General features: G+C 45.7%; 1 protein-coding gene across 2 annotated transcripts in view; it reads right to left on the bottom strand.

Annotated features, from left to right (window-relative positions):
• The window catches only part of LOC111847005 (OTU domain-containing protein 7A-like), a 49,615-nt gene extending 27,424 nt beyond the window's left edge, over positions 1 to 22,191 (bottom strand). For both annotated transcript variants that reach the window (XM_023817821.2, XM_023817812.2), the window contains exon 1: positions 21,836 to 22,191. The gene's annotated coding sequence lies outside the window, so the exon portion shown is untranslated. The remainder of the gene's footprint in view (positions 1 to 21,835) is intronic.
• Positions 22,192 to 26,130: the final 3,939 nt, after the last annotated feature.

Raw genomic sequence — 26,130 nt, forward strand, 5'->3', positions numbered from 1 at the left:
GTACTGATCAAAGACAGATACCACGTGTTTCACGCTGTATCATAGGAGCAGGATAGGGGGCTGCGGTTAGTCCTGCCTTTCCTGCTCCGCCTATGAACTGAGCCGATTCCTTTCACATTGTCTGTGTTTGTACTTGGCATCGCTCGCACGTAGTCTCATGGGTCATGTTACTTTGACCGCATGGTACCAAACAGAGGTCATATTTAGGTCAATCCATGGGTTTGACCTTTCATATTTTAAACCTGTATCTCCTCTCTAGTCATCGAAGGACGTTTCTTTCTGAATTTCCTCTCGATGGAAAAAATAACACATATATTTATTATGTTTCCTTTGAAAAGGAAAACTTTTAGCAGCAGAATAGTGATCCTTACAGTCAATAAATATGAGATTCCACTCAAAAAGTGTGGTTCTGTGACTAAGACCAGCAACGGTAGAGTTAGAAAGAGCAGTTTCAGTCAAAACAAGCTTTCCTAACAGTGATGCATGAAGAGGGCGAGGAGCGAGTTTCCATGCCGCATGTGTGTGAGTTTGGCGTGTGCCATGATGCATTCATCACGGCAACGAGACCGAGCATAACGCCAACCGGTCACAACGTAAACAGTTATCTGTCCCTCTGGCACCATTTCCACTGCCATCATAGGTAAGCAGGGTAAGTAAAGAACCAGTTATTTTCTGTGAATTGGTCAAACCGATTTTTACATCTAAAAGAATCAAACTTTTTGTACAACCACCCATTGCACAGGTCAAAGGTCCTAGGTTGTAGAAATCTAAAAATATTTGATAAATTGTCACAGAAAAACACAGCAACGTTTTTTTATTGACTTACATGTGTTTCCATAGACCGTAGCCATGTTGCCCTCAGTGCCCCTCCACATACCGTAATCTGTTGTATTTGTGCCCGGCAGCACAGTGGCTGTGGCTCACTACTCCCATCTCATGATGGCCAAAATGACGCGTCATGAACCAGTTGCTATATTTTCTGACCCCACTAGATGGGGCTCAAGGCAGGTCCCAAAGCAAACCAAGAGCCCCATTTCGTGGGGTCAGAAAATACAACAAATGGTTGAGGAAGTGTCCTTTTGGCTTCTGCTAGTCCCAGCTCTCAGTAATATACTAATAGGCCATTCTCATAAGACCAATAGGAGATGTTCATAGTATAACTCATTAATGTATTATTATTTTTTATTTAAAAAGCATACAATTACATTATTGGCCACAGGTATCACTGTTTTTATTATTTAATTCATTTTGTTTGGCGTGAGTATCTAAGCTTGGAGTCACATACGCCAAAACCTTTTTCCAATTGGATATATTTATTTTAGTACGTGATTTTAGTGAACCTGAGGTTTTTCAGAAACACATTAGTCGCGTTGCAGCAGGACTGACTGTACATATTAAACAAGCCGAATATTTCTTTGCTCTTCAGAATAAAACAGCACAAAGACCTCAGAAAAGAAGCACATTTAAGTCAGAGGCCCGTAAAAGACCTGAAACAAAACCTTACGCTTTTTTCACCCTGAGGAGTTCGACACTGTTCTGAGGATAATGGTTGCTTTTCTACATGCCAGCCGGTTCAGAAAGCAGAAACGGTCATTTCCTAACCAGGCAGTGATCGATGACCCCAGACATCACCAACTCCTCAGAACCGGGAAAGGCCTTGGTGCGGTACCATTGAGCTGAATATCCTGCCGTGTTAATGAATAAGACGATTATCTAAGCAACTACATATCTAAGCAACTACATGCTAATCCTTAACTTGGGCCAATGTGTGATGGAGCAACTCTGAAGCTTTTCCACTGTGGTGATATTATCATCTTATGTTATGGACAAACAGAGCATTTCCAGCAGCCAACAGAGACAGAGATGCTGCTCCAAGGAGCGATAAGAAAGGGCCTTCCTACCATCATCTATTAAACTCTACAAGTCACCCTATGACAACGAGGACCAACTATCTGAATGGCCCAGAACTGCATCCACAGAGCATTCATTTGTGCAATACTTTTCATTTCTGAACCATTGCTACAGAATTCCGTGCAATACTTTCCCGGATATTTTTTGCAGTTTCCTTCAAGGTAAATAGAGAATTCCACCAATCAATCCATCCATCCATACTGTCACTGGCCTGCAACGCTGTTCGCCATATCCCAAAGCCAGTTGTGAGCCTTCTGCGATTTAAATGAAACTGATGTCTGGCTCATATTCAAATAACCTGCAGTTTAGAAATTATTCTTCACTGAGATCAGACTCATGCTATTCAATGAGAGTCACCAGTATCCATGCCATTTCACCGATACAAAAGTTCACCCGACTGCGAAAACAGTTTTGTTGATGACATGTCACCTTTGAAAGTTTCCGAATGTCTGTTTGTAGCCTCAAAGCAAAGAGCAGCCTCTGACAACCAGGGCCAGGCCAGCGATGATGTCTCCTTAGGCCTCTGTGGTTTCAGACACACGGTGGAGAGTCAAGCCAAGCCAGTAAAACCACTGAATAATGCTGTTCTGCAAACTGAGCTGAAGGTCACAACTGACCCTGAATTCACTCTTCCAAAAAACAAAATAAATACCTAGCTCACGCTAGTTGCTTATTAGATGTGGAACCTGTTTAATAAAACGGTATTCTGCTTTCCTGCAATCTTGTCAGCAGAATCATTGTTGGAGTTAATCCCCTATAGCTGGTATGGCTGGTAGGTCTGGTCCAGATGTATGTTCAACATGGACAGTAGGTGACCCATAGCTGAAGGCCTGTCGAAGCAAATTTTGCTTAGCCATGATCGAGAAGGACACCAGCAAGTCTCTAAATGTCTGAGTTACTGACCATATCCATACACCAAAATGCACCAGTCCAAGAACGTTTCTAAACTTGGGATACTCATGGATAATATATAAAAACTAGAGTTCCGTACCAGAGAGCAGCCCATCCTGCTTACTTCAGAAGAAGCAGCCCATGGAAAAGTTAAGTCAGGATGATCTCCTGTTCATGAGTAGAGCGGACGATGGATGGAGTTACTGGGGTCAAGAGCTCTTGCTTTATTTTGCTAAGAACCCTTCAAGTTGCACTGAATCCAGTCTGTCTCTGCACATTTGATCCCAAAGGTCATTCCAACAGATCCCCAGAAGACAACCAATGCAAAAGTCCCAAATGGACCGCAACTGACAACACTCACCTAAGTGTTGTACGTGGGATGCAAATAAATAACTCAAAAGACGCTTTTGGGTTTTCGCAGAGCTTTCAGTCATCAGCACATTGGAGTTCCGGGATGAAGGTATTAAAGTCAGTCAAAAGTCTCTCTGCTGAGAAACAGAAGTTCATGCCGGCGCTCTAGAAGAGCCCGCTGCCATGTGGAGTTACCGAAGGAGACGACAGCCTGGGCTACAATGGCGTATATAAATAAATGTGGTGTGTTTGAAAACGTGAAGCCAAACGCGCGTAACCTGATCGCATTCTAACGCTGACCCTCCCACGTTTCCTGGGAAATTACACACCACGCTTTCCAGAACCTTCCGCGGCGTGAGCTGAACACTTACTCTGAGGGTGTGATGCGCGAATGCCGCTGCGAAACAGAGCCTTAACCGAAGCTAGCAAACAGTAGTTGTTTCTGCTGTACGAGCCGCTGCGTTGGCCAAACACAGTAATAACCAGCACTAAGCTTCTTAAGTTCTCTGCTATTTCTCTTTCCGTCTGCTGAATTACAATCTACCTCATCACACGGCACCTCGCACTGTTCACTGCTACCTCAGCTAGGCTGGATAAAAATGATTCTTAATTCAGTACAGGAATGCACAAACCCTTTACGGCAATGAACTGGCACTCTTTCCAAAGTGCATTTCTGCCTTGTGCTGCCTTGGCTAGGCTGCAGGTGACCCTGACCAGGATAACTGGTTAGAACATGGGTGAATGGATGGATGGATGGATGGGTGAATGGATGGATGGATGGAGGGAAGGATGGATGGAAGATACTGAAGCTGTAATGATTTCATATGGCAGCTTTGGGTAACAGTTTACTTAAAGCACTTTTTATGCTGACACTTAAAATGCCTTATGAAGGCATATATATAGTACATTATAGATGAGCATTCATAATGCACCATAAACATTGGTAATAATGTGTTATGCCTTTTTATAAATAGATACAACCGTGTTTATAATACTTTATGCATTATAATGCATTATGCAGGTATCTATAATGTATTACGATGACTGCTTTAAGTCAAGTGTTATCTAGCTCGGTAACTCCACAGCTAGGATCAACATGTTCACTTTAAATAGAGTAAGAAAAATCCTTGTGTGCATCTATGGTACATTTTCCAGTCTGTATTTAGCTAAATTACGCAAATATATATCTTTAGTTCATCACCGATACCATATGGAACTATTAGATACATGAACATATGGGTAGTGTCAAAACAGCTTTTGAGAAAGAATGAACTGGATCGACCAGGTCCATTTTACTAAACGTTTTGATTCACTTATAAATGTAAGCTGGGAAAGACAAGAATCACAAGAGCCAAGGCAGGAACGTGGCGGTAAGGATGTGAACATTCCTCTAGAGGGGGGGGCCTTTTGTCAGTCATGTGACGGGGAAAGGTGTCACATGATGGCAACGTGAGGACAGAGCGGCCCAGAACACAGCTGCACACTCGCTGCCAAACGTGATTAAATCAGCGCAGCTTGTTTCCAGTGACAAGCGGCTCTTATTTGCTTTCCGGAATAATCCATCCAAGACGTTCCTCGGCAGTCTGAAGCTAAAGGGGTTTCCCCACTGCAGGCGCGCTGTGGGGCAGGTAATGAGCTGGAAAGGGTGGTTTACTGGCCACAGTGCAAAGGCATCATCTGTACAGCACATCTGAACAGGGGGTGGGGTGGGGGTTCTGTTTTCCCTGGTTCTTCAAACAAGTGTCCCTCCCAAGAAGCCCTGAGCCTGAAGCAGCAGGGTGACCTCATCGCTGATGCTCAGATTTGTTTTGGCCTTCCTGGTTTTCAACCAGGGGTGCATGACCCCCTACAGGGGGGGGATCATTTTGTAAATTGACGCATTCCGAGAAACACTAAAGGGGCCCCCCCTCAATCATAGCCAGAAACAGAAACATCATCGAGTCCTGAGCTGTGATCATGTACTGTCAGTAGGGGGTCCCCAACTCTGCTCTGATTTCAACTGGGGGGGGCTGCTCTGTCATGAAGGGTTGCTCCCTGTTTCCCCAGCGTATGTCTCCACACTCACCCCTCCTGGCACCATAAACAGGGTGTTAAAGCAAGTGAATAGGTGACAGTTTCATATTGGAGGGGGGGGTACATAACATAATCATTTAAACGCAAATGTTTATTTATTAAGGGGGAGAATAAAGCCAAACTAAACAGCCCACCCTGATCCCTACACCCTGGGTTAGTGTTTCCACCTTCCTCAGGTCCTGCGCTTCTGTCCTGCCATCTCCAGCTAAGCCGTCACTCTGGACATAAAGAGTCTGGATCGTTATATGCTGTATATCACAGAGATTGTTATCAAACAGTCGGGGCTCCATTCAAACCCGCAGCCTTAGTGTAGGAGCCTGCAATGCCAGCCCTAAGCCAAACAGACAAGACAAATCACAACCCAGGAAGAATAAACGTCTGTTTAGCTAATTTATGCTAAATTTAACTGAAATCACCTGTGACTTCAGGGGGCATTCTTTCACAGGAGAAAGTGCTTAAGATGCAGCTAAGATGCTTGCATATCATTACAAAGCAGTGTTTGCCAATCCGGTCCTCGGGGACCCGCAGACAGTCCATGTTTTTGCTCCCTCCCAGCTCCCAGTAGGAGCAAAAATGTGGACTGTCTGGCAGGGAGCTGGGAGGGAGCAAATACATGGACCTCAAGGTCCAGCTTTATAAACAGTGTTACAGAAGATATAAAAACATTAGAAAAAACCAAAATATTAATATAAGATGAGGAGAGTGAGCATAAATGTCAGGTAGCCTGTGAGGTGTGACCTCCCCCGAGTCTCAGCAGCTTAACACAGAACACGGAGAAGAGGGTGTCACTGCAAAGCGGCGCTTTCCGAAGCTCCCATCTCCCACCGCGGGAATTGCTGCGAGACCCGCCACTGACAAACCATCTGCCGGCATTGTTGCTCCCGCCGGAGGATTCTGGAAGGCAGAGGGACGGATCCGGCTGCGTTCCCTGGATCTCAGTCCAGTTATCCGGGAAAAATCATCTGCGGCGACATTCAGCGTGATTCGATTTGTATGGAATCGTTATGTTTTAGGAATTCCATATTTGATCCCTGATTGATATACATATATATATATATTTTTTTTTACCTCAAAATGATTCTGCGTTGGATAAAACATTTACTCACATTATTTTCTAATTTCTAATGCGAAACACTGTTCATAAAGAATCAATGTACCGTGGTACCAGTGTGGTATGCATCTGAACCTCGAGAAGATATGATTGTACACCATCCCAGCTTCCAGCCATTCCAGAGATACTGCCTCTGTTAGCCCGACCACACCCTGGTTCTTCCCCTTGTACGGCGCAATCTCACAATGACTTGTTTTCTGTCAGCACTTGTATGAATCGCATAGAGCGTCCTGTCCAAAAATAGCCTGTTGCGGCCCGTGGTCGCAGTTCCTGCGAGCGCATGGTCCAAATGAAACGCCAGTGACCCCCACCTGCAGCCAAAAACAGCAGATGGGCTTTCCGGCATCGCAGAGCCCCATCCCCTGCCAGTCCCAGCACAGAGCCTTCTGATACGGGCTGATATCTCTTTTTTTTTTTCAAATTCATTTCTAGGGCAAGTGGGGTAACCGGCAAAGACAGAGGTCACTGCAGTAATAAGGCGGAGGATAAGGCCGCCTGAACACTCCTCCCGGGGTTATCGATCTCCCAGTCATGGTGGATTACAGCCTTTTCTGCACCAACTCTCATTAAACGGCACTGAGATTCTCTCAGTCAGTTTTCAGCCGGTACCCGTGTAACACGGAATACGCTGGCAAGTGCAAGAACAATAATATATTTAGGAAAAGTGGCTGTCTACACTATACAAATAATTATGATGTTGCTTCCCTTGTGCTCTTATTCTATCAATATTCTTATGTACATTTTTAATTTAGTTTTACATCTTGCACAGTAGAGTTAGTGACTAAACCAGTTTCCCGTACTAAACAGAAAAACAATGAAAAATGTGCTTTGTTGTTAATTGCAGAATGACTTGCATCCTTATACCTATAGGAAATTCGTGGCAGTAATTCCACATCCCCCCCCACTGGTCAGTGACGAAGACGGTATGAAATGGAGGTGATCTGTTACCTATGATGGGTGTCAGGCCTGGCGGCGTGACTCTCTAGGGCAGGCCTACTGTGTCTGCACGGCCAAAATGCAGACCCGCAGAACGTATCGTGCAATGTCAAAATCTGTGGCCGCCCGCTCCACAGTCTGCCCTGCATGGGTAAGGAACTGAAGACGGGCAGGAATTCCAGGATGGCATGAGCGCTGTGGGTTTTCGCACATGGCCGGCACATGCAGCTGCCCCGCCCAGCTGCCCCGCCCAGCTGCCTCTGCCTCTGCACGGAGGGAGACGTAAGGAAATCCTTTTATGTCTGGGTCTAGTTCATACTGGTAGGTGAGTGAGGATGAGATCCTGAAGGTGCCAGCCTGGGGAGGACGTATCATCTGGTATATTCTCCTGAGGGTCTGATAGCTGCCATTGACGTTACATGCCCATACACCCATGAAGAATAAGCAGCACAAGCAAGGGCAACTTAGGCTGCTACAAACGGCAGCCATGACCTCCGTGACCTTGGGAAAATCATCGGCCACGTTTCAGCCGGATAAAAAACTAAAATCCACCTTGGCAGCTCTCATCCGTCCCTGACGCGTGAAGAATGACAAGCTTCTTAATCTGCAATCATGTGACCTCAGCCTGTAATTTACATAATTATTCATAGTTCATGTTTTGGGGGAAAAAAAATTGCACCACATTAGATCACTCATCACTGGGGGTCACGCCGGGGTCCTAGACAGCCGTATCACAGCAATCCGCTTCCTCGTGGTTAAAAAGAATTCTTTATAGTCACTGCACGATAGCACATTTGACAAAAAACCATTTGGGTCACTCCAAAAAGACAGAAAAAAACAAAAAAGACACATGTCAATTGTCATTTACGGAAACAATAAACAAACAATAAACAACCAATAAACAATAAACAACACAAGAGTGGGATATTAAGTAATAAATAAGGTGACAGTGTCCAGTTATAAAGCAGCGAGTGTGTAAACAAAGTGTCAAATGCAAAATAGCAGCATTAATAGTCTTGGATTTCTCTACTGGTGGTAATTAAGCTCTAATTATGAAGACTCATTTCATAATGATGTTTACATTGACGGTTTTACTGTAATAGCAGTAACATGTGGATGAATGGTGAGCATGCTTCACAAGGCGTACCGGCACCTGCCGGCACTGACAGGACAGCGCGCTTGTCAATCGGCGTTTCCGGGGGACGCCTGTCAGCCAATCAGTGTCGCCAACGTGACTCAATGGGCCGTGGTGTCTCACGAGGCCGTGCGAGCGCACCAGGGCGCTCAGCATTCAGCAGCTGTACCGCGGCGCCCTGTGAAAATGAGCATTTGTATTCAGTGAGAGAATCAATCAGTGCGTCCCGGTCTCTTCTTCCTGGGCCACAATGGGCCACTTGTGTTCTGGGGGGGTCGAGGTGCAGGCCAGGGAGGATGCTGGGAGTGGGGGGGCGCCTGGGCCAGGTTTCTGGAATACCCTTTCACTGGCCTTTCAGGAAGTACAGCACAGCGCGCTTTTATTCCGGAAGCGAACCAAGCCGGCGCTGCCATAAGGAGCCGGCCAGCGATTCCACAAACACGCCCTTTACTCTCTGTCTGCTTCACTTGTGCATCGCCGTGCCACTTCACCCTTAGTGCAAATGGGCTGTGAAATCATGAGCTGGCATTACAGACTGAGTATCTGCGTGCAGCTAAATCACAAGAAAAAACACGAGGACATAAACTGAAGCATCGCGGCCGAAAGGTATCATTGCATATCAATACTAATATGTGTGTGTAATAGCTGATAGATACCCATCTCCTGAGGTCGTAAATAAATAAACCAGCAGTGAAACATAACCGGGATCTCTGAGGCAGCTTGTTTGGGAGCAGCTTCTGTAACAGTCACAGAGATTAAAGCCCCAATAAATTAGACGAGGGCCCTTTAAACGGAGACGGATGCTTCTGGATGATTCTATCACTCTTTCTTTATCCTCTGGTTTTGTCTCGCTGATGCATCACATTTTCTCAGCTTCTGCACATTAATAGGACGCTGGGCGGGGGGGGGGGGGGTGTTCTGCCCACTGGGGGGGGGGGGGACTTCAGGGCCTGGGGGTTTCCCCTCACACGCTGGGGATAGGGCAGACTCCTCCTGCCTCCTGCCTTCAGAGGCTGGCCTCCCCCGGGAAGACGAGTCCAGAAGGATTAACCAGACACACGGACGAAGGCTGAAGGAGAGGGGGGGGGGCGCAAAGAAAGCGGACAGCAAAGTGACAGGGATGAGCAAGGGTGTGACGAGGCCCGAGGACAAGGTGTGGTGCCACATCCCTGAAAAAAATACATTTAATACAAAATAATACATTTCCGGAAAAAAGGGACGAGGGGGACTTGTGCACCTGCCACTTTCTCCTGAACGCACGTGCCCTGCTTGTGACGTGTCCTTTTTCTAACAACCGACTATCACACAAAATCTCCCAACAAATTTACCAAGGGGGACCATGCCGCCCCTGATTCTAACTCCCGGCCCTCGAATAATCAGGAATACTTCAACGCAAATGAAAATCATTGAAAATATTTCTGTTTAACTTTGGGACAAAAATCCAACAAAAACAAAACTGCAGAACCTCATTGCCTAAATCAAATTTTATTCTCCGATATTCTCTCGAATTTAAAGTCAGCGCCAGGTGGACACAAATGCGGTGATATTACGGATGATGTCATCGACATGCTGCTTGACAGTCAGGAGATCATATAGACCACCCCGCAGTAACGCTCTGTATGTGACCCGGATCAGTCTGTGCGCATTCCGCAGCTCAGTCAGAGTGTCCCAGAATTCAATGCAGCGCTCAGCCCCGCCCACTTACTACGCCGACGTGTAAATGCTTTTTCACATGCTCTCTTAATCAGGAAATGGAGTATGCTGCCACTGCTAAACACAGACAGAAGGTGCCCAAGGCACTGGAGACAAATACAAAATAAATATACATGAATGAAATATACAATAGTCCTTTAAAACTGAAGCACAGCAGGTGACTAAGCCTTTTAGTTACTATGTTCCTTACTACATACTTGAGTACATAGTAAGATATTCTGGGCCTGGAATCATATCTGGCTCCTTACTCTTTTTGCTAGAAAATATGTTCCTTCTGATGTGCAAAGGCTGGTTTGGTCACGTTCGGGCTCAGTGCCCCCTCAACCTGATCAGAACCTCTCCTCTGTAAACAGGAAGAGGGGTGTCCATGTGGGGGGGGGGGGGGGGCAAGCACCTCTACACACCTGCAGCTCTCTGGCGGCATCGCTAATGCTAATGCTAACACTATTATGGGGCAACAGCCAAAGAAACAGGGCTATATATGGGGGCAGCCCCCCCCCCCCCTCCCCGAATAAGGAGGCCCTTGATGTTCCAGCAGCGCTTGTGCCTCCGTGCGCCTGCAACCCGGCATGTTAACGGAGATGTGGCGGTTCTGAATGCGACTCGGACGACCGCCCCCACGCCCCCGGTCCTCTCGGGCTTGCAGATACTGCTCGGTTGCGTGAGTAATTTCACCAGGACGGCCTTTTTGAAGACGACCTAGGACAGCGATTCGTTTTATGCAGACCTAAGGGCTCCTTCTGAGAAGGAGCTGACTAGCATCTCACGGCAAAATCCCTGCCGCAGCAGCTCTAAGGAATGGCGCCCCCTGCGGCCCACATTAGCATCTCCGGCACGAGGGCGGTTCTAAGCCCAGTACCGCTGCAAGATCAGATACGGTTAAAAGTTTGGCACGGCCAGGGGTGGGAGGCGGTTGCGGGCCGTGACATCATTTCGGCAGCGAGACGCGATGTTCCTTCGCGGCCTATCAGCTGAGTCTGGAACAGGACACACAGCTGCCCCCCCCCCCCCCCGCCCAGTGTGTCTCATGCTTTATTTAGAGATTATTCAGACTAACGTAAGTCACCAGCACAGCTAATGTCAATTACTCAGACCATGTTCTCTGAGAGAAAATTCAGTGCTCAAAAAAAACACGTATCAGGTTCTCTGTGGAGGAAAAGGTCAAACTGAGAGCCCAGTAAGGAGAGATGAGTGAGAACATTTTAGCAAACCAGCAGAGGCCAAGTAACTGCTTACTGGTGGACTTATGCTCGGGGTGTGGGGGCTGTTTCTGAGCGTGGAAAGGACCCCAACCTCTCCTTCACTGTGGAGAACGACGCTCACCTTTAAGGCGAAAGTCTGCTTCCGGTGGCATGAGAGACCAATGCTAATGCTATAACCCCCAACCCCCCCCCCCCCAAAAAGAAAAGACAAGGTAACCTTCTAAAATGTAGGGTCACAAGCTCACAGAAGAAACGGATGTTTCATTTATATACGTGTTTTAATGTACAATAATAAAATGTCAGACTGACTGACATCCAGGTATCCAGAAAGACAGATTAATATACCCCTTGGAAATGTTAAGCAGTTTTCTTGCTGCACACGCAAGTACTCAGCGACCTTTGTTTTACATTTTCAGTCTGAGGCATCTTTTATTTTTCATTTATTAAGCACCAAAAGTGAAGTGTAAGTACACCACTGTGCCCATATTCACATCGGAGCAGAATTCAGCTGGGGGGACGCATTTGCCCACCAATTGGGCCACAGGATTGAGAGGCATCCTCAGCTCGCAGGACCGCTGATGATGTAACTTGCGGACGCAGCTGGGAGCAGAATATGTTTTTTTTCTGCTGCTTAATGCAGGGCTGGTGTGACTTTGATCAATGGGGGGTGGCGGGTAGGTCCAGCGGTAAAAGTCCAATGGTAAACCGGGCCAGAGTAATCGAGAAATCCACTGGTAAACTAGGCTAGAGTAACAGAGAAAACTACTGGAAAATTGTCCGAGAGTAACAGAGAAATCCACTGGTGAACCAGACCAGAGTAAAAGAGAAAACTACTGGTAAACCAGGTCAGAGTAACAGAGGAAATCAGCAGTAAATACATCCAGAGTAAGCCCAAAGGAAGCCCCCAGAAACCAGGCCAGAGAAACAGAGGAGACCATCAGTAAACTGGACTAGAGTAATGGAGAAAACCATTGGTAAACCAGACCAGTTATGGAGACAACCAGCAGTAAACCAGGTTGGAGTAACATGGAAAGCTACTGTACGAGTAAACCAGGCCAGAGTATCAAAGAAACCCACTGGTAAACTGGGACAGAAAAACAAAAAAAAACACTGGTAAACCAGACCAGAGTACCAGAGTAAACCACTTGTAAACCGGGTTACTTCTGTAAAAAATCTCTGTGAAGTGATTCCGCATTATTCTACTAGACTACAGGGCTTCTGGGCAGAGCAAAGGTGTCTGCAGAATTATACTGGCATGTTTAACACATGAAATACGTTACCCAAAGTGACTCTTTTCCAGACAGACACAGATAGCACTCTAAACCAGAGCTGGGCCATACATGAACTTTCTATAGTATATCGTTATATTTTCAAGAGAGATGTAGGATGAGACAATAGTGTTTATATCAATTTACTTTAATTACGTGTTAAAATCAGGGCTATCAAAGTTAATCCATAATTTTTTTAAAGTCACAACACTGTTACTTGGTTCATTTTGTTTTTAAAAACTTACAGATATTTTTGAAAAATCATATATATTTTTAAAAAATCTTTGTTTTATGAGAAGACTAGTGCTTTAAAATGCAGTTATTAAATGCACTTTCAATGGTTGGCATTCTTGCCAAATATGTTTTTTTGTTCCTAAACATTCACCTTCTGTTTTGAGAGCAATGTCATAAGCTGAGGAGACACCTTCTTGCTAGATGCAATGGAGGGTAACACTTCTATGTCGCAGCTTTTGTGTTTGATCCACGCAACACTGGTATAGGCATAATTTATTACACTCTGCGTATCGTGTATTGCTATTCTGCCGAAGAATACTAAGATGCCGTTTTTGGTCCGTATCTGCCAGCCTTACCCTAAATGCACATCCTTTCACTGCTAGACCCAGGATTTCGGATTGTCACCAGCCATTCTGCCCCCTCAGCCCCCATCCTCCACCTAACCCACCCACCCACGAACTCAATAACCTCTCAGCATTTTCAGCATTTTCTGTGTTTGCATTAAAAACACACTGTCTGCTTATATATAAACAAAAACACTGGGAATCCAAGCACTAAATGCATTAAATTACCCTGACTATATGAAAATCAGGGGAACCCTAATCATGTTTCTGGATATATTCACCTGTCACAGCCCTGCTTTAAAAAGCCACAGTGTTTCGCTCTCAGTATTTGGGTATAAACTATAACCAAAGGCCCCGTTTCGTGCAGCGGCCCTGTCCCCTCTTGCAAGACTGCGGCCCTGCTCTGACTCGCTGACATCTCAGAGAATCTTCCTGATGCAGCATAACACCGCCATACTTCTAGGAAGTACCAGTGAATGTTAACAACACACACTAACACAACACTGTGTTTACTACCTATAGGTAAATGAAACAGAACTGAAGTGATCAGGTGTGCGGAGAGCAGCGTGCAAGTACTCCTGAGGGGAGTTTCTATTCCCACACACTCGGTGGACACCTCGAGAACATGGCCGTCTGTGAAGAGAGTACCGAAACGTGCAGGACCATCAAAGGCTTCACTTCTCTATTGCTCTGCTTGCACTTACTGTCAGCCCCCCCCCCCCCCCCCCATCTCACCGTTATTGACAGCCTTTGACGTGACTGACATTCGTGCAAAGATTCTGTAGGACTGTAAGATTGCCAAGACGTCATGATGTGGATGATGTCATGACCGCGGATGTCATGATACATCAGGACCATAAGGCCGAGGAGGTCACTGCTACATCACGACCGTAAGACCGCAAAGGTCACTGATACAGTGGGACCATAAGGCCAGACCTGTAAGGACCACTCTCTGCTTGTTTAGCACAGACTGCAAGCTGTTTCCTGAGCTCATAAACCTTATATAAAACTGCATTATATAACAGCACTGGTGACAGTGCCCCGTGTGGTCAGCCAGCGGTCATCTAAGAGGAACTCGCACGGTCTACTTTAGTGAACCTAAACCATGGCTTAGGAGGTCGCACAACATACTGCCGACAATCAGGGTCAAAGACACGACCGATTACTTCATCGCTAATGCTAATGCAATTAAACCCCTGAGAGCCACCCAGAGGCTGAATCTCACCAAGCTAAAATTTAAGTGGTTCCATAAAAACTGCCAATGTCAATTAAAAAGAAATCCAGCGTCCCGTGGTACTACAGTCCCTGGCAAATAGATCTTAACGGAGCATCTCCACCGCTGCTGAAACAGCGTCCGGACAGACTGAGAGAACAGCAGAGATGACCTCTGTCACTCGCGTGCATGTGGGGATTTTCTAGAACAGCCTGTCTCACTTTTTATAGGCAATCTGTGGGTTGTGCTCAAGGAATTTTCAGGAAGTGAAGAGTAGACTACAGTGGTAGTGCAAAACCTCCAAATCAGCAAAGCAAAGTCTTAATTTTGGATTACAAGAAAAACTTGCCATAAATGAAAGACAGTTGTTCTGTTGCAAATCCAGATCCATTAGTTTAAAGATATATGGGTAATTCAGAGGCAAATATTGCTGCCGATGACCAATGAGCTCTCAAGCTGAATGCTACCTGTGTCGGGGCCTATTGATCAGCCGCCGCACAAGCAGGACACGCAGAGTTATGGACGACACTTCTGGGAGGCCCAGACAATGTCAGACGTTACCGGCAGGCCTGTTCCCGCACTCAGCGGGAGCCGCGCAGTGCCAGCAAATGTGATTAGAGAGGGCGGTGTGCAGAGGACCCACAGCTGGCCAGCACGTGCCTGTTCCGGGAACACAGCTGCGGGGGCGGGGGTGCAGGCACGGGGTCGAGCCCGACTCCACGTGGTCAGGTCTGGCCCAGCCTGGCAGGCCGATGATGCACACTGAGCCCAACCCAAGCAATGACACCAAGATATGGATCCGAAAATCCAGCTGTGCCTGTCCCCCAAGTGTCCTACTGCCAGTGAGGGGTGTGGGGGCTCTTTGGGGCCTGTCTTGCTTGAGTGCAGGCCGCTCAGGGGCCGACATTTCTTAAAGAACTAGAATAAATCAACAGGAAAAACAAGCTTATTGGCCCCAGCTTCCTTTAAGTGCCCCTATGAAACCCCCCTAAATGCTCTGCTGCAGGTCTGAGGGGCTCGAGAGCAGCAAGCGGATCCGGGTCAGAATGTAGAAATTTTACACGATTGTTAATATGGATTTTGGCATCATTTACGTTACTTCTTAATGGTACTGTGGATAAACTGGGGATGAGAGGCTGGAAGAGAATGGGATACCCACTCTTTCAGATAGGATCATTACAGTGTGAATCATGAGTTAGAAAAACTTCACACATGGTACAATATTTATATATTTTCAGAAATAACGGAATAAACAGGAAAGTGTGCAGGAATTAACCAAATCAACTCCATTTACAGCAAGGTTTCCCTAAGCTGTCCTGTAGCTCAGAGCCTTGCGCTAACAATGCAGAGCTTGTGGGTTCAAATTCCATAAAGCACATATAAATTGTACCTCCTCACTATAAGTCTTTTTTTTGGGGGGGGGGAAGGTTCTGACTCAGTGGGCTAAGCCTCTGTGCCTGTGATTGGAAGGTCACCGGCTTGAGCCCTGGCAGAACAGTCACATGTCCGTGGGCCCTGAAGCAGGGCTCTCAACCCCACAGCTCCGGGGGCACTGCATGCTGGGTAGCCCTGCACTGAGACCCCCCAGGCTTGCTCTCACCTGTATATGTTTCTGTCACTGAGAGCAAGACAGGACAGGCAAAATGACAATGTCCTCACAGGGATTAATAAAGGACCTCTATTCTATTCTAAATAACAATGGGCTGTAATAAAAAAAAAACAATTAAACTGTATTTGCCAACGAAAAATTTGTAAATACAATCCAGTAACTAGCAGGCAAGCACAAGCAGCCTGTTGTACACTGGCCGACTTAGCTGACGATTAGCATGATTTTTGTGGGCAGTGGTGGCTTGATGGTTAGGGAAATGCACTTGTAATTGAAAAATTACTGGTTTGAATCCCTGACCAGCAAGGCACCACTAAGGTACCCTGAGTAAGGTACCACCCCCAAGCACTGCTCCCTGGGTGCTGAATTAGCTGCCCCCTGCTATGTCACATATGGGTTAAATGCAGAGGACACATTTCGTTGTTGTGTGCTGTGGTCTGTCAACAATGACCACTGATCACCTAATTCTAAAAGCCACGTCTCTGCATTTTCTAGCAGCTTAACACATTTAACATTTTCTTCATACTGCTGACCCTATTACCTGAGTTACTCCACCCCCCCCAGCGATCCGCAGATTTCCATCACCGGGATCTCACTCCAGTGTGGCCGGCCTCTCGCATGTAGTGCCAAGGGCAACGATACGGCACCGTTAGCAGGACCGGCACATATGAATCGCAGCGTGTAATTTTCCACATCTTCAGAGCGCTAAAACACCGTCCCCAAAAGTCACAAAAGTCACAAAGGCACTAACACACAGCCGCAGATGGACACGTACCATTCCATCAAAAGGAACCAAAGGAGGCAGATCATGCGGCCACGGAAACACTATAAAACATTACAGTGCTTCCTGTTTTTATTGCATTTGATAGAGGGAAGGAGAAGCAAGATGGAAAGGCATTATTTCCAGTGACAGGTGAAATACAATCTCAGTCTCCTGCTTAACTCAGCACATTAATAACCAGTATTTCTGCTTTCATTTTTACCATGATCTGTAAGTGTCGTCGGTCCTCAGGGAAACATCTGACAATTTACCTTTTCTCGTGGGCTCTCCTGACCTCAGCGCTTCTAAGCTTCTGTCCAATCTTAGGAAACCGTATTACCTGAAAACAGTTCTTCGTTTAACATTAAGAAAAGTGCTCGGGAAATGTCGCCTTTACAGGTGGAATTATTAGATTGAAATCAGAGTTCAGTACTCTTTAATACTACATAATTTTTTTGTCTCAAACTGATGCCATTTCGATCACCTTCTAAATCATTCCGGTTCAACATTTTTTTCTGGCCCAAATTCTATAAAAATAATGAAAACACACAAACAAATAAGATGAACGAAACCTGTATTTTAAGTCAAACACATAGAAGGTGACCTTTCCTGCCAAAAAGAACTGCAAAAAAGACCTCGTTGAATAAAAACTATGTTACGTTTTTTCTGACTCTAATAGCCAGATGCCGTGTTTGTGCGCCATAAAATAACCCAGTGGGGATGATGGAAGCTCATTGGCCGGGATCCCTGAGTTAGCCCTCACATTGGCCTGACCGGGGTCAATACAGTGAGCCAGCAGACAGCCCATGTGACCTGGCTTCCTACCACTGGAGATGTCTGAGATGTTCCAGCCCGCTCAGAGAGCCCTGCTGTGTCTGGCATGAGGTGCCACATGATTTCCAGAAGACACTTGACTTGGTCAGTCCTATCTTAGAAGGTGGGGTTTTACTGAACAGCTCATGAAGTCAAAGCTGTATGATTTTTCAGTGTAACTTTTCCACAGATCAATATATCCTTTTAAATAAACCACTTCAGTAAACAGCCTTTCTTGCCCTGAAAATGTAATCCACATGAAACAAAATTAATTTTTAACAGCATTCTATGAATAAACATCATGCATACTTCTTATATTATAGTGCAAAACATAATTTAGAGTAAAAAAAAACCATGAGACAGTAAAAGCTATACTGAAATATAAAATCAATTAAATATCCATTGCTATTCCTGTGAACCAAATTATATTTAAAATGTTCAGTGTAAATGATTTATAAGTATCATTTAGAAGACTCAATTTGCAAAATCCTTCAACTAAGTTATCATCTTGAAAAATATATAAACCATAATCTGAGTATAATTACAAGAATCCAGCCTCAATGTGGAATAAAGCACACATGTATGGGTATTTTAAGAGAAAGTTTTCGCTAATTTCATTGTTCCTCTTCACAGACAAACATGTGAACTCGCAATATCCACCATCAGTGGATTTAAGCTTGATTACGACAGAGCAAGTGGCCTTGAGGAGCTGGAAGCACTTGTCAGGAATATCCCCGCGTTCTTCATCGAGGTAGTCATCCTCCCGGTTTGATACAGACTGACACTACAGTCATAGTTTAATCTCCAGAGACATGAGGATTCATTTGTAGCAATCAAGAGGGACGTGGGAGACAGCAGGTTTGCGTTAGAGATCTTTACACCACGCAGACACAAACACACAAGTAGCACCCTGCTGGATCACGTGCTGCATGAGAGCACAGAAAAACTGCATCACTGTGCTCAAGCCAGCCCTCGTTTTAGATCTGAACTGGGCCGGCCGCACTCTGAGCAGGAGCTGTATGACATACGGTAAATACTCGGCCTTTTGAACCTGTCTCATACTCCCACTTTGTGTCACACAGAATCCCAGACACAGAAGCGTGGACTCATAGGGCTTTAGATCGATGGTTGGACCGTCGCCAAAACAGTCGCCTCTGTTTGAACACAAGAATAACATTGTGGCCTCTCTGCTGGTCACCGCTGCCCAGAGGTCAAGCCGTGGCCCGTGACAAAGTGCCCTGGGGCTCTTTCTGACTGCACCTCAGCTCGGACTCCTGAGCCGGGACCAGCCCAGAAGCCTTTGGTGATATTTTTTTAGGCAAGACCCAGAGGGCGAGCTGATGGGTCTGAAGCTTGATATTCGCTAGTCCAGTGTTTCTCAATCCAATCTTCAGGGACCCACAGTCAGTCCACATTTTTGCTCCCTCAGGAGCAAAAACATGGACTGTCTGTTGGTCCCCGAGGACCAGTTTTTGTCTAGTCAAAGCAGGGGGTGATTATTTTTTTGTCTTTTCAGTGTTATCTGTTACTTTTCCATACATAATGACTGTGTTATAGAGGACAGCTTGGGTTCTGCTGGTGTCGGCTCAGGATGAGGACTGTACTGCACTACCAGGCACTGGCCAAACCGAGGTATCTGTCCCTTATTTTTCCACAGTATGTCACCCAGCTTCTTAAAAAACACACAGCCTCTGAGATGTGTAGGCTGATGAGTGCAGCTGTCAGAGATTTTGAAATTAAACGTGTTATTTTTACAGTCTCCCCTGCGTGATATTCAAAGAGCTTTATGTCTTATTTTCCACCGCATGCAAAGCAGGAGTGGTCCGAGATTTTCCGTCGCAGAGCGTAGGGTCCCAAACCTCAGTCTAGTATTCCACCTGGCCTTAAATTACACCCCATACTGAAGTGCTGTGTCACATATCCATCCACAAAAATACGAGATTTGTCCCACATTTCTGTACACATTGCACACTTAGCAAATTTTTCCCCCATCACCCATTCTACCGGTGAAATCTTTTTACAGTGTAAACCAATTTGTGGACGTCAAACGGTTGGGCACCCCTAGAAGAGAGGACTCAAGTAAAATTCATTTCAAGAGGGAGACTGAGATCACACCCTTCTCATATTAGGTAAATTATTGGGGGCGCTGTGTGCATCAGGACACTGTGCTTGTGATCAAATGGTCACTGGTTCAAATCCCAGGCTCAGCAGAGTGATGTCACTCTTGGGTCCCTGAGCAAGGCCCTTAACCTGCCACTGCTCCAGGGATGGTCTGACCCTGCTTTCCCAAAAATGTATATCACTTTGGGTAAAAGTGTCTGCTAGATAAATTAAATGTAAATTAGCCACAACACCCATTTCGACTAGAAAAGTCTGCTGAGGATGCAGCTGGGGATATCTGGGGGACAATGGACACACCCACAATTCACCTGCAGGCAGGATCTCATCTGCACATGAAACGCTTAAAGGAGCACCTCTCGCTGATGATCGCATAGATGTCTGGGTCACGACCCCACATCTAGCGCGGGGGATGATCATTTGTGCAGTTAGCTGCTGACTCAACACTTTTATATTGAAGTGTGTTATCATTTTTACCCGTTTAAACAACAGAGTTTAGCTGGTACAGACATACATCGAGAAACTGCTTACCTAGTACAGTGTTGTGTGTGTGTGGGGGGGGGGGGGACTGGATCCTATACCATGCTGGGACGTTAGCAGGCACCATTAGGTGTTTTCCCATAATGCTGCAGTGCTCCATATAACTAAGACAGATGCCTGTCAATCAGGTCTTCAAGCCACATGGCCTTATTTAATACTGATATAAAGGGGCTCTGGGGGTGACCAATCAGCTGCTGTGTGAGATTACACAACACATGTAGAAGTCAGGCCTCCGCAGCCGCAGAATCGTCCACTGGGTGTTACTCCTAATCACAGCACAGTGACATCCCAATATAACTAAATTCATATCGTAAAACCTGAACCTCAGAACAGCATTTTATTTTGCTGTTAAAAATAGAAAATAAATAATAACTGGCAGGCATCTCCAGTACATTTAGTTAGAAAAGGTGGAGGAAAATGCTTCAAGCAAACGCCTCAGGTCACAAGAGGCTAGCCAGTAACACTTCATTAAATTTCATTTTGACCAGGTTACATGTGATCTCTCCATATTTTCATTTAGCACGCATTAGTTGATAATAACCTACAATAGACCAAGCAGCAACTACAGACCATACTAAATATCATTAAGAAAGGCAAATCTGAAGGGCATCTATTAAACTTTTTTCAAGCTTTACATGTCCAAAGACAAAATCTTAACTCGTCTAGAATCATACGTTCATTAATGGCATAAAACATAAACTAGGTTTTACTTACTCTAGTAACTACTGCAAAGTAACACGGGTCCATATCAGTCTTCATAACTCAGATTATAGACGCTGTGTAAACCTGCATATATTTTAGTTACTAAATTACATTAAACTCACCAACATAAATACATTAACTTGTTATCCAAAGTAGGTGTCTGAACGAGGTCTAAATTAATATATTCAAACTGCATGTTATTGTGGTCAAGATAAGTCATTGTAGTGTTCTAAGAAAATTTAGCATATACATATATTTCCTAGAGAAAATATTAGTCACAACACTTTACATCTCATTTTATGAGACACAATTGGGAAAGCAAACGCAAAATATTCTGATCGAAGTTCAAACGCGTAAGTCGTAAAAACTGGAGGGAACAGAGATTTAATACATTTTTATTATACTATTATTAAAGATACTGTAAACAGATCACGTCGACTGTATAACAGCGGGCTGAATAAACAGGAAACTGCGCTAAAGCAGTGTGCGCTTTCGGTACTAAGCAGAGCAAAACAAAACCAGCATCCCTTCTTCACCTTCCTGTCTTATTATTAAATTATCGGATTTAAAAAGTGAGCGTTATGAAAAACGCTGGCATTACGTACAACACAGAGATAAAGAATCATTAAAGAGCGTTATCTGAGTATTCATACAGAAACCAGTGCTTTCTGTTAGAATATTTTTCCAGTTAGTCAGCTAATGCTGTCTTGACATTTAAAAACAGCACATCTGCATTAACGGCCCCACACACCCCTGTCCGGCTCTTTCGGCACTTTATCCCCGCAAGACGCGACTTAACACGGGCACGTAGCGACCCTCCACCTGCTCCGTCTGCAGCGATGAAACTGCTGCCTCCGTCAAAGATCTCACATCAACGACATAATGCATCGCTAAAAAAGGAAAAGCCGCCTTACCACCGTCCGCTCAGTCCTTACTCCCCATCGTTTGCATTTCTTCGGCTTCCCTTATAATAAGCCCTTATAATAAAGGCGGCTGGGAAATCGCCCTACCCGCGCCGGCTCCGCACCGCTCCGCTAACCCCCGTGTCATTCCCCGCTGCACCAGCAGCACAAAGTCACTCCTCCCCCGGCATCCTGACGTCAGGGGCCGGCCGCATCCAGTCTCCTCCGATTCAGTTCGCCCGTTTCAGCGTCAGTTAAAGCCGGGAGGTGGGCTTCCCTCTACGGGGGGTTGGTGGGCGTGAAAATGGCGAAGGAGCTCGTCTAACACTCCTGGCTGCATAGCTGCACGTTTGTGCTGAGCCAGAGGATGGCGCTTGGTGCCTTCACGGCACGTCGGACTCTGTAATGATGTCTAACGATTTCCCGGCACGGGCCTGTCGCTCTCATATTGGGTTACACAGTTTTCTCAGAATCTGGAGGGCACGGTGTTATAGGAGTGCCTTGCTGTCATCCGTAATGAGGACAAGTCAGTTGATAAGACTGTACTTTTAGTGTCCTAAATAGTTTGGTGTCCTAAATACAATGGCATGCTGAAGTGTGGTCCTGTGGTTTTAATCCAGGTCATCTGTACAGCATGTGGGCAGCACAGTGGCCTCACACCTCTTGGACTGGTGGCCGCGATTCCTGACCAGAGCTCTGTGTGTGTCTGGGTGGTCAATGTATTCATTACATTGTGGGGAATTAAGTATTCCTACAATGTGATTAAAAAAACTGTTATTTTGACCTTGTGGGGACCATTTCTTTTATAAAAATCTGTGACTGTAATAAAAAAACAAAAATGCCAAAAGTCTTGTATTTTGTTTAATTACTTATGGTTAAGGTTAGGGCTGGGTGGGCTTTAGGTCGTCATTGTTGGCATTTGGGGTTTTCCCATAGAAATGATCAGACGGTCTATACAAAGATATGAGTGCAAATGTGTGTGTGTGTGTGTGTGTGTGTGTGTGTGTGGAGAGAGAGAGGGAGAGTTTGCAGGTTTTCTAATGTTTCAGTGAGTTTTCTTCTGGGGGGGGGTGAGAGCACTTCGGAAACATATCAACCGCATTCCTGATATATGTGGGCATTTCAAAGCATCAGTGGAGAAACTGTTTAGATAAAGAAATCAATATGAGCACAGTTAGTGTTCTTTGTCCATGTAAGCCCTCTCGGTCATTTCCATGTGGTTGACTAGTTTGCATTTTCTCGCACTGTAACAGGATGCTTTGGAACACAGAATGCTGGATTGGTCTATACTGACCCAACCACTGTGCTGTGCAGAACCAAGGGCCACTCCGATCAGCATCATTAATAATTGTTGCAAAATCACCACCACAAGACAGGAGCTGCCCTAACCCTTGGTAAGCTGCTGATTTATGCTTTACGGACCTGGGAAGAGAGTGATGTGCTACATGATTGGCGGCACTGAAATAATAATGTATTTATCTAAAGAATTGGGGCCTGTATGTTATCTATATTACTGTGTTGTTCTAATGCTACCTGGAGAAAGCTTCCTTCTGGACATCACTAAATGACAGCTTAATTTTTCTGTAGGCATGATGGCCCTTTGGGGGAGACTGTGGCTGTGATCGGAAGGTCACCGGTTCAAATTCCAGGGCCAGCAGACTGATGTCACCATTGGACCCTTGAGCAAGACTCTTAACTCTCGATTGCTCCAGGGCCAGCAGACCACTGGCGTGACACTGCACTCCTAACCCAAGCTTCATGGTGCGTTCGTTTTTCTCTCGGAACTCGGAAATTCCGAGTTGAGTGACATCACGTCCGACAATCTCCCGTTCGAGCTACCACATCTCGGAACAAACATGGCTGCCTCCATGTATCCGTTTTACGTCATCTTCCGTTGCCGAAGAGCAGTTCCAATACTAAGAAGTAAAGAGGAAGGTAAAAATCCTTAGATGTTGATCTTGCTCCACCCCAAATATCAAGGATACATCATTTGCATCCTCGCCGAACGAGAGCGATACCATGATTCATTGTGCCCCAAGTTCATTCCTGGAAGGCAAGTTAGCAAGTACGGCATTTGCATTCTTGGTATTGAGATTTACCCACTGCCTGTCTGCATGGGGTGCGTGTGGGACGTTTCTAGATTGGTGGTTTGCTTCTGTGGCCCAAAGTGTATGTAGGTAGGGGAATTGCGGTCTCTGGACTGTGTTTGGGCTGGGCCTCGAAAAACGGTTATGGAAGATGATGGATGCTTTCTTTAAAAAGGGGTTATATTTTATAGAAGAGAAGTCCCATCCAATTGTGAGACGGTTTGTCTTAATATCCCTGGAGGAACAGTGCTAGTTATCTTTGTGCTGAAGGCAATCCCCCTGTTTACCAGACAGCGAGACGGCAGGAGGCGGCAGCAACGGGGTAAGTAGAGTCACTCCATGCAGCTGGTGCTGGATCCGGGAGGCCGACGTGTTACATGGGGGCTGCAGTTTGCACAGCTCCTGCCATGAAGAAGTTATAGAAGGAGCCGGAATCTTACGGGCCCCGTGGTGAATAGCTTAGCTCTGCCCTGCTGGGGATCCCACGGTCAGTGATGGGTTCTAGACCCACACAGCCCAACCTGCACAGCATCTGCGTCCTGGATCATCAACTCACTCATTTTATGTCAAATGATTAGACCATATGAAGAATCTTGGCAATTCAGCAGCTGTTTATAGCATTAATTAGGAAACATTTGGACTGACACTAGATGATTCATGACCAATGTACTTCTTATAATACAGATTATAGTCTGAGCAAAACAATTAGATAGTTGCCTTTTTTGTCACAACAAATTTCAACTACATTTAACATTGCCACCTAACTAGGATGACCACCTTAATCCATGTCAGAAAGGACACTATGAGTTACTTCAGGTTTTACAGACTATTTTAACTGAAAGGCTCCCGTGCTCGGCTGAGTAATTCAGATCTTCTTGCACTTTTACTGGTTTGTTTCTATGATTGAAAGACTCATCCAGCTGTTTCACATTAACATTAGTGACACATGCATGATTATAGGCGACTAACCAATCAGCACACAGCAAGAACTCAGTGCTTAAGTAAAATCCAGGTCCTTTTAATTGAAATGGTAGTTTACAAATCCTGTCCTAGCTCAAAGTGTCCTCCCTGACATGGATAAGGTGGTAACCGTAGACTGAATCTCTGTAGAACATTGTAGCCATACTGATGGTAAAATAGTCTGAAAATGACACCATATCCAAGACTGGCTGACAGCTACTCCGCTGTGAGCAGCCCTCTCTGTGCTGTGCTCCAGCAGTTAAAACTGGGCCCTGTCTGGATGTGCCCCTCCTTCTCCCTCCTCCACTCCACCAGGCCTCATGTGAGATTCAGTTCCAAATGATTTGGGTCACAATTTCACGGCCGAGCTGGTGGCAGGAATGTGCGGGAAGGACTCGGGCCCATCAGGCCGACGGGGGCTCACAGCAGAAACGTAAGAGCCACAGCTATGCTCCCACTACCGATCCGAGTCTCCGCTCGCACCCGGGTTCGTCCCGAGTCCTGGAACACCAAACCCGAAGCCCCCTCTTGGACTCCCAGCCAATCTGACAGTTCTCCCTGGATTAATATCTAGCGAAACACACTTTTTTTTTTTTTTAGTTACGGCTTCCCGTCAAGAACTAAATGACGCAATAAACGACAGACTGCTGTAAAATTCTCGCATTGAGAGGCGACTCTCAGCGACTCACTTCCAACCCCCCGCTGCTCATTGACCTGCGGTGAACACAAAGAGCGACGCTCTGTGCTCAGATGCGACAGCCTGCCATGCAGACGCCCCCAGCTGGCAGACGCTGAGGACGGTGTGACACGTCATGTGTGCTGGAGGGCAGGGGACAGGAGTGGGGATGTGACAGCCGTCTTGAGCGGGGGTACATCGGTACGTGCCTTCAAACTCACGGCTCAACTCCATATAAACAGTAATCGCCTTCCTTCCTGGGGTGGATGGGAAGTTTCTTTCATAGCAGTACTGTGCTTGAATATGTAAAAACTCCTGGTGCATTTCACCTTTAATTATTAAAGATGATGAAGATAATTGCCAAGTGATTCTAGACATTGGCCATAGGAACATAGAGGGAGGGGGAAGACTGTAGAACCAGCTCAAAAATACTGTATAGAAAAAAGGATATTATGAAAAGGCAAAATAACACGAGCATTCCCATTAAAAAAAAAAAAACATTTACATAATATGTATAGAGATAACTGAGGTATAACCGCCAGCTTAGTCACGGAAATGCATTGTTTTCAGTCAGATTAGCACCA

The sequence above is a fragment of the Paramormyrops kingsleyae genome, chromosome 11 (genome assembly GCF_048594095.1).
Source record: "Paramormyrops kingsleyae isolate MSU_618 chromosome 11, PKINGS_0.4, whole genome shotgun sequence".
NCBI lineage: Eukaryota > Metazoa > Chordata > Actinopteri > Osteoglossiformes > Mormyridae > Paramormyrops > Paramormyrops kingsleyae.